This window comes from Typha latifolia, chromosome 3 (assembly GCF_019914945.1).
Source record: "Typha latifolia isolate L0001 chromosome 3, TyphaL0001v2, whole genome shotgun sequence".
NCBI lineage: Eukaryota > Viridiplantae > Streptophyta > Magnoliopsida > Poales > Typhaceae > Typha > Typha latifolia.
In genome coordinates, this window is record NC_133088.1 from 11,250,247 (window position 1) to 11,263,790 (window position 13,544).

A 13,544-nucleotide genomic window follows, 5' to 3' on the forward strand; every position below is an offset into this window, starting at 1 on the left:
TACTTAGTATCATAGCTTACCTAAGGATTCATGTAAGTTTCAGTTTTTTTTCAAATACAAGAACTAATACGTACTAAATTACATGATTTATTTTATTTACTAGTTTAGTCTAACAAACTAAACATAGATTGTCGTATTCCAGAAATAACTTAATTCCTTCTTCTTAATTTGAGTTTTTTTAAATATCTACTCTATTCTATCTTCTTCCTCTTATTTTTCTGCCATCTACTTCCTCTTATTTTTCTTCCATCTTATCTTATTGTTCATTAATAACAATTCAAATATTTTTTCTCCTCTGGAGTAATCTTATTTGGCATATTAGAAGATAGTTTTTGTTATTATATCTCTCTCTTCCTGTTCATTGTTTATCTTCTCTATCTTAGTTTTCTTCGATTGAAGTATCATGAAAGACAATATATAGTAACCATATAATTTTAGGCTGCAACTCATGTTTTTATATTAAAACTCATGTAGTGAATCTAGAAAATATGTACTTTAATTTTGCAAAGTTTGTGTGCCTCACTTAGGTAAATTATGATAAAGTACACGCATTGAGAGTAGTAAAAAAAATTGTATTACATCACTTATATAAATTATGTGCAAAGAATATCCAATTTATATATTTTCATATTAGTCAAGGTATGCATTGAAAATATTGAATAAGTCGTGTGTATCACTTGTGTATATTATGTGCAAAAACTATATAATATATTTTCATATTAGTCAAGATACGCATTGAAGGTAGTGAAAAAGTTATGTGCATCACCTGTATAAATTATGTTCAGAGACTACACAAAATATGTGCTTTCATATTATCTAAGGTATGCATTAAAAGTAGTGAAAAATTGTGCATATTACGTATGTGAATTATGCACAAATATATAAAATGTCAACTTTCATATAGTCAAGGTATGCATTGAAAATAATAAAAGAATTGTGTTCATCACCTATATAAATTACGCACAGACACTATACAAAATAGCGCTTTCATATTATCCAATGTATATTTTAAAAGTAGTGAAAAAGTTATATACATCACCTGTGTAAATTATACGCAAAAACTACACGAAATATGTATTTTCATATTATCTAAGGTACACACTAAAAGTAGTGTAAATCGCCTATGTAAATTATGTACAAAAACTATACAAATGGTGGGGATGTCGGTGCTAAGGCTGCGACACCGGCGAGCCCACGACGGTTGGGAGTGCATCGTTGCGCCAACCCAATATGGCATGGGGCCAGCACGTTGTGCCATGTAAAATCTTTATTTTTTAATTTTTTAGGGATAGATTGTTACACAAGGTGTCAGAAGTATGGTGGATTGTTATGATCCGACCATGGGAGTCGAGTCAATTGAGTTAGTTGAGTTGAGCTGAGGCAAGTTTGCTAATAAGCTTTATCTTATTATTTTTAATTTTAAATAAATAGAATAATCATTTAATATGAGTGGACATGTGTTGATAATTATCATTGAATGAATCTGAATTTAGCTAAATTATTATTTTTGTCTTTGTCTTTTCATATAGCCATTAGATCGTTATTATCTTTCTTGGAATAGATCGTAATCATAGAAGCCTTCCAATCTTTCAAATCCTAGCCACCATTTTCCTCCAACAGCTAACCTACCTTGCGGTCATCCACCACTACTCTTGGCTGTCTGCCACCCTCCAAAGATCGCGGCAATATCAATTATTTGTATTCTGCCTCATTTTGACCTTCTTTTGTTGTTATATTTATAACTTTTCATCTCGACGTCAAATTCACAAGACCTAGAATCATTGGAATCCTAACTCATGAGGCTACCACCACATAAAATATCACACTTCTTACATCTAGTCTGGTCTAAATCTTGTTCGTAACAATGCAAATAGTGGAAGATACCAACTTAGTGTATATATCAATATGATCAAACTATACAATCAGTGAACGGAACCACATGCTTTAGTAAAATAGCATATAAATTAACTGTAACACTCGCCACCAAATACGCGCCCCTCACATGGGTAGAACCCACATGATTACCATGTGACCTGCTGGTCAATGTTTTAACACAATATACAAGCGAAAAACCTACATTTTCACAAATAATACAGACAAGAAGCCGAAAACATCAAGGCCACAACAAGCCTAAAATACATATTCATAACAAAAATAAAACAAAGCCCACGTAGGAGCTACAAACCATTTAGCTTAATTTACATAAATAAGAATAAAAATAAGAATAAAAATAAGAATAAGAAGATTCAAAATAGTCTCCAACAAATTCGCTACGAACTCCGACTCATCTACTAATTTGAAAATATTTCTATCGGAAAGTGGTGTGCATAAAGCCCAACAAGTTTTTACTTCTATAGTCTAAAAGTAATGCAATGAATGATGCAACAATAAGTAAATATGAATATGCGCATAATGATAAAATAGAATGCACTAGTACTACATACCCGTCATGCTCATCCAAAGCGCATATGCATTAGTAATCGATAACCTACCATATATCATTCGGAGTATCAAGCCCTTAAACTCGAGCTCACATTGAGCTCCGCCTAGAGGTCATGTCAATGTTACACCACATAACATGCATCCTCTCAGACGACCGTAGGCCACATCACCGTCTCACATTCGACCACACGCATACCCTAAAGAGAGGGTAGATCCTAGCCGAAGAATCGCCAACCCATCATCCGACGAACATCATAACTAATTGTTTGCCACCGCAAACTAAGGACCTCCAAGCCCTCGGCTCCACATCATCGCACCACCGTGTGGAAATCATGAGTCGTCGCTTACGGATATCCAATTTAGAACTCCGATCAATTCGAGGCTCTTCAAGATACAATTCTAATTGTGACTTTTGTGATTTGCTCACAAACTCAAAACTCTCAAATGAATCAAACTCCTACATAAAAAAAAGAATTATTATTCTGAATATATAAAAAATATTAAAAATATATAATGATAAGAACATATGAATGGTATTAAATTGCCTTCATCATAGAGTTGTTATCTTCAGTATCATTTGAAACTTTACATAAAGTAGCTGAAGATGTCGCATTGGAAACTTTAGAAGTATTCTGAACATAGTAATCAAAAAGTGCAAACAACTTCTCGCGGATCTTTATCATCTCATAAGAAGAGCCATAGAGTTTGTTGTATGAGAATTCCACAAAATGTATTTTGAATCGTGGATCTAGAATGATAGCTATCGCCAAAATAATACTGTATTGTTTCCAATATTTTTCAAACTTCACATTCATTTGTGTGGCTATATGACTAATAAAATTATCTGAGCTTCGCATGCCTTCCATTATATTCAATTGAATCAAAACCACCTTAGAAAAATACAAATTTGCTGTAGGGTATATAGATCCAGAAAATAGAGATGTAACATCATAAAACAACTTCAAAAACTTGCAAATCTTTTCAGTTTTACCCCATTCTTCTTGTGATGGACAATACTTGTAATTTGAATCACTTAATTGTAAATGAAGAAATGCACGGCGGTATATAATAGCACTGTCAAGCATTAAGTAAGTTGAATTCCATCTTCTAGGAACATCTTGTCTTAATCCTTTACTGCTATTTAAAAAAACTTGTTTAACACACTCAGCAAATCTCTGTTTTCTGACTTGTGACCCCTTAACATATTTGATACTTTCTCTGATTTTGAATACGGAATCATCTATTTCTTTCAGACCTTCTTGCACTATTAAGTTAAGAATATGAGCACAACAACGAACATGAAAGAAATCACTATCACATAATAAAGCATCATTCAACATAAGTTGGCTCCTCAACAACTCAACAAACAAATCATTTGCAGATGCATTATCCAATGTTATGGAAAATAACTTTTTCTCTATACCCCATTCAGTCAACAATGTATAAATCTTATCAGACAAAGCTATTCCAGTGTGTGGGGTTGGCATTGCACAAAAATTTATAATTTTTTTTTGCAATACCCAATTTTCATCAACAAAGTGTGCCGTGAGACATAGATAACCATCAGTGGTTATGGAGGTCCACAAGTCAGATGTTAAACTGATTCTTCCAGGAATAGAATGTAACCAAATCTTTGAGTTTATTCTTCTCCCTTCTGTACATTTTCAAAACATCTGCTTTAGCTGTATTTCTACTAATATGTATGACCTCATCACATAAGTAACTATGCAATATTCTAACTCCTTCATAATCAACAAATTGAAAAGGTAATTCATGCTTAACAATTGTCATTGTCATCAATTCACGATATTTCTCCTAATCAAACTTAGAAACATGTAAAGACATTGATCCTTCTGATTTGGCAAGAAATAATTGGCCTATATCTTTAGTTTCAACTTTGGGCATACAAGTATATGGCGTTTCATATTTCTAGTCCCATACTTACTATCTGATATGTATATAACACCACACAATTTACATGTGGCTCTCTTTAACCCATCTTCTCCTTTTGGTAGCTCCGTAAACACTTCCCAAACACTGGAGGTTTGTTTTCTTTTTCTTTTATTACTAGAATTCTCTCCACCAACTATGGGAGGAGGAACCTCCTCAGAAATATTTTCTCCATCTTTAGGAAATATCTCCATACTATCATCACCCATAACTAAAATGAAAGCAAGAAAAATAATATCATAACATGGAACCAAAGCTATGAAACTAAATTAAATTAAACTAAAATCAAGTAAGATGAACTTGACTAAATAGATCAAACAAGAAATTAAAAAAATAGATCTTTCTGAACTTGGCTAAATGGTGTGCTAAATCTGAATGGTGTGCTAAATCGCTAATTAATTGAAATTCTGAAATAGATCTTTCTGATGCATTTGCTACTATGCAAATTTTTTATTATAACGCTAGAATCCTTCCTTCTCTCTGAAAAAAAATCAGGACTATTGATCTATTTAAATAATATGTCAATTGAGCCGCAATTCAAAGCGGGATACGGTCCTGATGTAAAGGGCTATTAAAACAAGTGAGATCTCTCATATATTTATGGAGAAATGGCTAAAAATACAATAAGTATATGCATGATTCAACAATCAGCAATTGTACGCTCACTTTTGGCCCCACATAGTGCAAAAAAGGCTAGAGGAGAAAAGAATGTAATTGAATAAACAAATACAAATGTACACCAAAGCCAGAAAAGATCTTAATTCATGGACAAATATCAGACCTATACTTCTATCAGAGTATTGATCACAAAAGACTTTTTTCCTCAGTATCTCTGAAAATTGAGACTATTGTAATAGTGATATGAAAAGAATACATTGAATAAACAAAATCTTTGCCTATAGACTTTTCTCAAATTTAAAAAAAAACATAACAAAATGCATAAAAAAACAACATTGGGTAAATGGAGAATTTTCAACCAAATAATTTGAGAGCATCTCCTGGAAGAAATATCAAGGAGTTGAAATGGAGCATCTCCTTTAGTCATTGTGATTCAAGAAAGATGATAAAATTTGCCACTGGCTTCATGCTAGCTAACAGCTAAATGGGAAACAACTAACATAAATAAAAGAGATCGTTTGCCTTTCCTAATCAAATAAGCGAAACTCATCATGTACCCAATAGAGAATAGGCAAAAGAGACATGACATAAATAGTAACTTATCATCAACAAATAAAGGCCATCTATTGCAAGAGAAAAATATAAGCACATGGACATACTAAAACAATAGTAACAAGGTTCACATCAAGATAGAACTCTAGTGTTCACATTTTCTCATGCTTGAATAGTGAGTTGACCTTCTTTAGGTTTGTCATTTTGGTCGCTTCAGCTAAATGGCACAGATCTTACAGAGGTAAGAGTCCACTGATGTCTTAGTTGTGAGAACTTCCTGCCAAACATGATCTGAAATATTTCATACAAGCAATGTGTAATTTCAGATGGTTGTCTTCCGGTTGACTATCGGTTATAAAAATATGTCAATTCTTTTTTAGTCATTTCATCTTTGAGTTGTACCCTAGCCAACCTATATTGCTAAAAAAAGGTTCGGAGGCAGATGAGGAGATATTACAACCAAAAATACCTTCGACAACAACAAAATATAACAACACAAAAATGTCGAACAGCACCTTTCTTCCTTCAGATTATTTGGAAGAAAAATGAACCTCATATATTTCGAGAAAAAACAAAATAAGAAAAAAAACAAGTAGAAGAAGAGGAGGAACAGAGAGGAGACGAGATCGAACCTTGTCTCCTCTCGGGTGTCTGGCGGTGCGAGGGTCTCGGGTGTCCGGCGGTGCGACGCAAAGAGCTTGGGTGTAGATGGGAAGGGGGCGACGGCGAGCTGGTGTGGGGATTGAGGAGTTGGGACTTTGGCCAAAGTATTTGGGTGACTTGAGTTTTAGGGTAGGAGGGTATTTGGGTAAAATTAGAAATTTAGAATATATATGTGTGTGGTGGGTTCGCGGGTTTGCGGGTTCGCGGGTCGACACGACCCGCCCGACCCGTTTACTTAAACGGGTTAAACGGGTCAAGCGAGTCAGAGGCATAAACCCGAACACGACCCGATTAATAATCGGGTTAGGCGGGTTGACCCGTTTATGACCCGAACCCGATTAATCTAAACCCAAACCCGATTAACAGTCGGGTTATCGTGTCGGGTTATCGGGTCGAGTCAAGTTTTGCCACCCCTACCTGCGTCCCCTAGCTCTTAAATGATGCCACCAAGAGGTGGTGAGCACATAGCCCAACGAGTAAAATTCATACAATCTATAATAATAAAATCACAGGTTCATATCCAATGCATGCCCATAATTGCTATCAATAATAATAAGCTCGTTTAAATGATTTACCATGAGTTATTAAATCTATGCAATCAATAAAGACTACACGTCGCTATTATAAAACATGTCAACTCCTAATCATACCAGGATAAGTCCACACAGATATAAAGCTTGATACAATCTTTTATTCATACAAATCTCAATCATAGTATTTACATATTATGTGTAGCGATAAAAGAGTAGTTTAGTCATTTCTTGCTCATCAAGGTATCAATCATATTTTATCATAGCTCACCGAGCCATTCACCAAACAGTATAGATATTCTCAAGAAAATCATCCATCATATAACCATCCATCATATAACCATCCATCATCTCATACATCGAGGGGGATATATACACATCTAGTGGTAATGGCACTTACACATGCATGGCGATACTACATGTGATCGATTGTCTATGGCCATCAGACTAAAGACCCCGATCGTAAGCCCATATCTCATTCTCCCTAAATCATCACCGCTCTCAACGAGATAATCGGGAGCCCTTGGCTCATCAACGGACGCCCTAACCCTACGTCGTCGGGTACCGCTAGAGATATATCCCTGCCTCACAATCGTGTTCTTCTATTATCATAATCTAGTTCTAACTGTGTAGTATAATTACCTAAATGTCACATAGGCTCCCAACCTCAGGTGTAGGCTGCTAATAGTATAGTCATATAAGATACACTCTACCCTTAATCATGGGCTGAGTGAGTAGGGCACTATCTAGTCAAAACCCGACTACCAAGGATAGATAGAAGTGGTACAGTATTTGTGAGTGTATAAGGCATGTTATAGTCATCATGATCGTTACATTCTATATTCACAACAGATATTTATGCAAGAGTTTATTATAGAGGATACATGTAGAGCATCGTTACACTAATGCATATGCTAGCATTCTTATAATATCATGATGAGTGAACTATCAATAACTACACATGTCAAGATACATCATTGTACACTAGATGCATGTACTAATACTTATTCTAGACTTGTATCATTCCTACAGTGTTATGGAAGGTATAATAATTATAACTACATTATTCTAGACTTGTATCAACTCTACTCACTTGGAGGGTCTCCATAGTACACTAAATCTCGTCAGCTAGCTAGCTCCTCCGGAATCTCAAAATCCTCCTCACGCAGTATTAATCCTATTAATTCACGCAAGTAAGGCCATACGTAAGATTAGTGAATTAATAAAATTAATTACCTTATTAGGAAACTTAGGTTTAGGCATATACATGAGTTAAGGGTCCCCTAGAGTGAGTTCTATATTATCCTAAAATTCACACTAATTAGATGATAGTAAATTGTGGAATAGAAAAATGAGGCTATATGGTCCAAATGACCCCAAATAGGTTAGGCTGGGGGTATTGGGTTGGGCCCAAGCCCAACTCAACAGGTAGGGAGAAAATAGCTCATGGGCTGCAGTCCAAACTGCAGCCCACGGGCTGCATGGGTTGTGGTTCAGACCACAGTCCAACAGGCCGGCGGCTTCATGGGCTGTGGTCTAAACCGCAGCCCAACAAGGGCGTGGGTGGGGGTTAAACAACCCCCACCCTCGCACACTATCCCCTTCCAAAGGAAGGAGACAAAGGGAGGGGAGAGAAGGGCCTAGCGCTGTCGGTGGCCACGCCGCTGCCAGTGGGCCACGCCGCCGGCAGCCCGCCCTTGATGTCGGCGGTCGGCAGCCCGCGGCTCTCACCCCGGGTGGGTGGCTCGTCGGAGGGAAGGGGAGGAAAAGGAGAGGAGGAAATCAAGGCGAGAGAGAGAGAGGTGCGGCCACCATCGAGGTCAATGGCATCGGCGGCGCAGCCACGCGGTCAAGAGGGGTAAGGCACGGTGAAAGAAGGAAAGACAACAAAAGAAAAGGAAGATTTAACGAGGGGTCGCGCGGTTGGCTTCGTCAGTCGTCGGCTCCGGGGCTTCGTCTTCGGCGTCAGCAACCCGAGAGAGAGAAGAGGGAAAGAGAGGTAGCGAGGTGGAGGAGCGATGGTGCGGTGGGAGGGGGGAGAAGAGAAATAATGGAGGTGAGGATGGTAGCGTGCATGGCAAGGGAAGAGGAAGAAGAAGAAGGATGGAGGGTGGCGCGTGCATGGGTCCCACCCCCTTTTTTCTATATGATTTCGGGTGTTACAGTAGCTCACCGGACTGACGCGGTAGGGCACAAGGCCGCTGGTCGGCCGGATCATGGTGAGACCGTGGAGGAGAAAAATCAAAGGAAATTCCTAATTAACCAACGAATTGCAAATCACACTTACTTGGAGGGTGAGGGGAGCCCGGCACTTCGATCCACGGGTTGGCAGTTCCGGCAGTGCTCCGGCGTGACGGGAAGTAGATAGGGGAAAGGAAATGCTGGTGGGGAGAAGAACGAAGAAAAAAAAAAGAAGGAAAAAAAAAGAAGAAAGAAAAGAGAGAGGGAAGGGAAGGGAAGGAAAGGCTCAGCGCACATGCACAATTTTGTTTTTTTGGATATTACATTAACCATAGTGGTGATCGTGATTTTGTGATAATACATGTGATCAATGAAAGGGACCACATGTTATCTTAATATTAACATGTAGTATTCATTGATCCCAGATATAGTCTTCACTATAAAACAAAAATATGTCTGAAAGAAGCATATTCTTAACAATAATACTAAAAGCTCTCCCAACGATGTAAATGAGAATGGGATAAAAAGCCCTCAACCCTATGGAGGAATATGAAATGGGAAAAGATGTGATTTTGTGTGCAATTTCTCCAAACAAAACACTAATTCTTACCTTCCTAGAGTAATTTTGGTGTGCGATGTCAACGATTTGCAATTTTTGTGCCCAATCTTAAAATCCCTAGTTAGGGAAGGAGATGAAGTCGCTCAAACAAAAAAACATAAGCAAAACCACGTCGGCAAAATCGATAGGGTGTTTTGGTCATTTGGCTATGCCCCATTAATTTAGACAATAAATTTGACCGTTTCACTTTAGTCGTAAGTATAGGAACTTGTTTGAAATATTTTAAAGTATAGGAGGTAAATTAATTTTGGGCATAAGTACAGCGTATTTAACCTTACTAATTACCTGAAACCACCGAAGGACTTGTCTTGCGCCTTTGTTGAGGAGCCATAAAATCAAAGAAAAAAAGTGAAGAAGAAAAAACAAGAAAAATATAACAAGTATTGAACAAAGAAGAGTTGGATGCATGTGTTAGGGTTTGATGGGTGAGAATGGAAGGACAACGCTAAGGAAGAAAATAAAGAGTGGAGTTTGAGCTATGAGAAAAAGTTGGAGTTGATGGTGAAGAGATAAATAATTAAAAGAAGAATGAGGTTTGTGCTATTAGATATTTAATTAAATGGCTGGGTTAGGTTAGAAAAATGGTAAATTGGGTATTGTGTAAAAGAATTATATGTATAATTCTCTCCCCTCTCTTCTTCTTCTTCTTCTTCCTCGGTTCCTTCTCTCTCTACAAAAGTCCGAGCTCGGCTTAGCACTGTAGCACGCAGAGCTAGGTAGAGCCTAGCACTCTAGAAGAGGGATTTTCCCTTTTTTAATTTCTTTTAATTATGTAGTTTATAATGTAAAGTTAAGATAAATTAGTTTATCTAGATAGTTAATTATTTTGATAATTTACACTCGCTAATATAATTATTAATTAAATATCATTAGTACAATTAGTAATTAACTATATTTACAAGCATTTACATTTATATAAATATATATCTATAACTTATATATTATTAACAGATTTAATACTTATAGTTAATTTTGTACATTATAATCAAATTTATGTACATTTCTATTCATGCTCATAGTTATATAATTTTAATGTCTAACAAATAATAAGATAATCTATTTATTATATGTGATTGAATATTCAATGACTATTTTACTTATAATTATACATTTTTAGCCTTTTACCTTTATTTTATGTATTATGATCGAACTATGAGTAATTTTATCATCTAGACATCTCTCATATATTAGGATATATTATATATTTATATATACACATAATCATGTGATGGATAATGATTGAAGACTGTATCGCACTATTTTTTTATTTGATTTTTTTACCATCTAAATTTCTAAAATGCATGATTTGTTAGAGTATGATGTGCAGGATTGATATTTGACATACTCTTAGCATATGACAGAGTATGATTGTGGTTGATGGTGTATGGTAAGATATAACTACCATTGATATTCTCTTAGTGTGTGATATTGTATGATTATTACTAAGATGCTTTTAGCGTATGATAGGGTACATTTTGAGCTTGTGGCATGATAGCATGACAAGTATCGAATTTGGGGACGGATACTATAGTCTAGCATGGTGGATGATATTCAAAGTTGAATCTAATGACTGTGATAGTGAGAGATATGCATATTATATCTAATTCTAGCACACATAATTATCGAGTAGTTGGTATGCATTATGCATAATTATTAATGAGATTATTATCACTTTAGTATATATCATATGCTGTTATACTTGGTGATATAATATTATGATTTCATTATAAGAAATATTTTTGGTTGATGATATGATCTATCCATTCATGAAATAATATTGATTACATTTATATATATATGTGTGTGTGTGTGCGCGCGCGATTTGACATCACTAATTCGAGATAAGGTTTATTCACTAAGTTTTTAGCTCGTGACTTTCTTTATTATTTTACTTTTCTAACTATCCCCAGATATGAGGTGCTTGGACTTGAGATATCCTAAATGAATATTTTAAAGTGAAGATGAGGTGAGCTAGACGTGGGATAGTATAGAAGTTAATTCATATGAAACTTTTGTTATACCGTTATTGGATATATCTATACTCTATATTAGATAATGATTTATATAAAATATGTTGAATTATATTTTACTTATGTATTAGTCATTTTAGTTGTATCTTGATGGTTTAGTCTGTGTGGATCTTACTAGATTATATAGTAGTTCAATATGATTATTATGAATTTAGATATTAATATATTTACATATTTATTTGGATGATAGTAAAATTTATCTTGAGATGAATTATATAAGTACCTGCTCATTTCTAGTGTGTGGCGGTCCCTCCCATCATATCAGGTGCACCACAGGGGTCATGTGGGTGTGTGGGCGAGAACATGCCCATAGCACGGGGTTGTTACAATTTTCAAGAATAAAAAGAGGGAAGGAGTTATCTAGGATAACCCTCCTTAGTCCACTCTACCAAATAAGCCCCAAGTAAAATGCAAATGTATTAAACATTTTTATTGATAGAGATGCTCAATTTGACAGCAATATTTTTTATACATATCTCTTCTCTTAGTAATTTTGATGGGGGGTGTAGGCTTACATCACATGAATGCTAATTCTCTGTTTTATGTTTCAATGGAGACGTTGAATTTAATAGCATTTTGTATTTGATATCTAGATACCTAACTTACTAACTTGCCTAGTTCTTTTTGGGTTAGCTTGCAGAGCATGAAATACTGATAAAAAACCAGTGACTTACGATAAGAAGAAGATGCTGACAAGATATTAATTGGATCATTATGTTAGGTCGACATCTTTTTCCACATTCCTAAACTAAATCCAAACCCTTCTTCTCCTGAAACCCAGCCCAAACACCAGAATCTAATTTATCAAGCAAGATACTGATCTAAAATAATAATCTAACTGATATCTCATCAAAATTCTTAATAGACACAAAATTAGTAAGAGAAGTATCAAAATGAACAGAGCAATAAGGCCAATAACACCTTCATAGCAAGAGAAAGAAGAGTCAGGTAGACAGAGAAGCATAGGGTCGCTAATTCAAAATCAGAAAGGATTTCAGACAAACCTGTATTTCTTCTTGATGATCACAAGCTTGCCATTATTCATTGACACAAAAATACCAACATTCTAATTCACCTGCAATGTTTTGTTAACTTCAAACAATACGCATTTCTCTTGATTAAGCCAATAATTTGCACTTCCCATCGGATTCTCAAATAACTTTAGCCGATGTTATCATAATAGATTTAGATTCCATACAATTTACCTTAGAACATTTATTTGAAAAGTACTAGGCTCTTATGAACTTCAACATTTCTTATAACATGGCATGAATATAAGATCTTTGATACATTTTAAGGAAAACACTAAAGAGGAGGAGGAGGAGGAAGAGGAGTGGAAGGGACTAAGAAAAGCTACGTAGACACCGCAGTCGATGATGATGAGCTTTAATTTGGTGAGGATGCGGGCAAGACGAGGAAGGAGGTAGGGGTGTAAAGGAGCAGAGCTTGAGTGAGCTCAGCTCAGCTCAAGAGGTGTAAATGAGCCGAGCTTGGAGAGATAAAAGCTGGACTAGGATTAAAGATTATATCAACCGTTGGATCCAATAGTTTTAAACCTTTTATATATATAAGTATTTTTATACGAGCCTAATCAAGTTGAGCTTGAAAGAGCTAGTGCTGGCTTAGCTTGGCTCGATAATATTTTTCGAGCCTAAAATGTTGGTTCAACTCGGCTCAATTATTATTTCGAGCTTAAAATTAGAGTTCGAGCCGGACTCTTAATGAGCCGATCTTATAGAATAACAACTAAATATCATAATAATTATATTCAATAATACAAACATTATTATCAAAATTATACTTTATACAAAGCACTATCTTAATTACCCATTTATCCTTGATATTTATTCTATCACTCTACTTTTTATCAAATCAAAATATATTTATCATAATTTTATAAAAGATAAAACATTTTTTCCATCATTTTCATAGAAATAGTTATTCATATAATAAATTCTT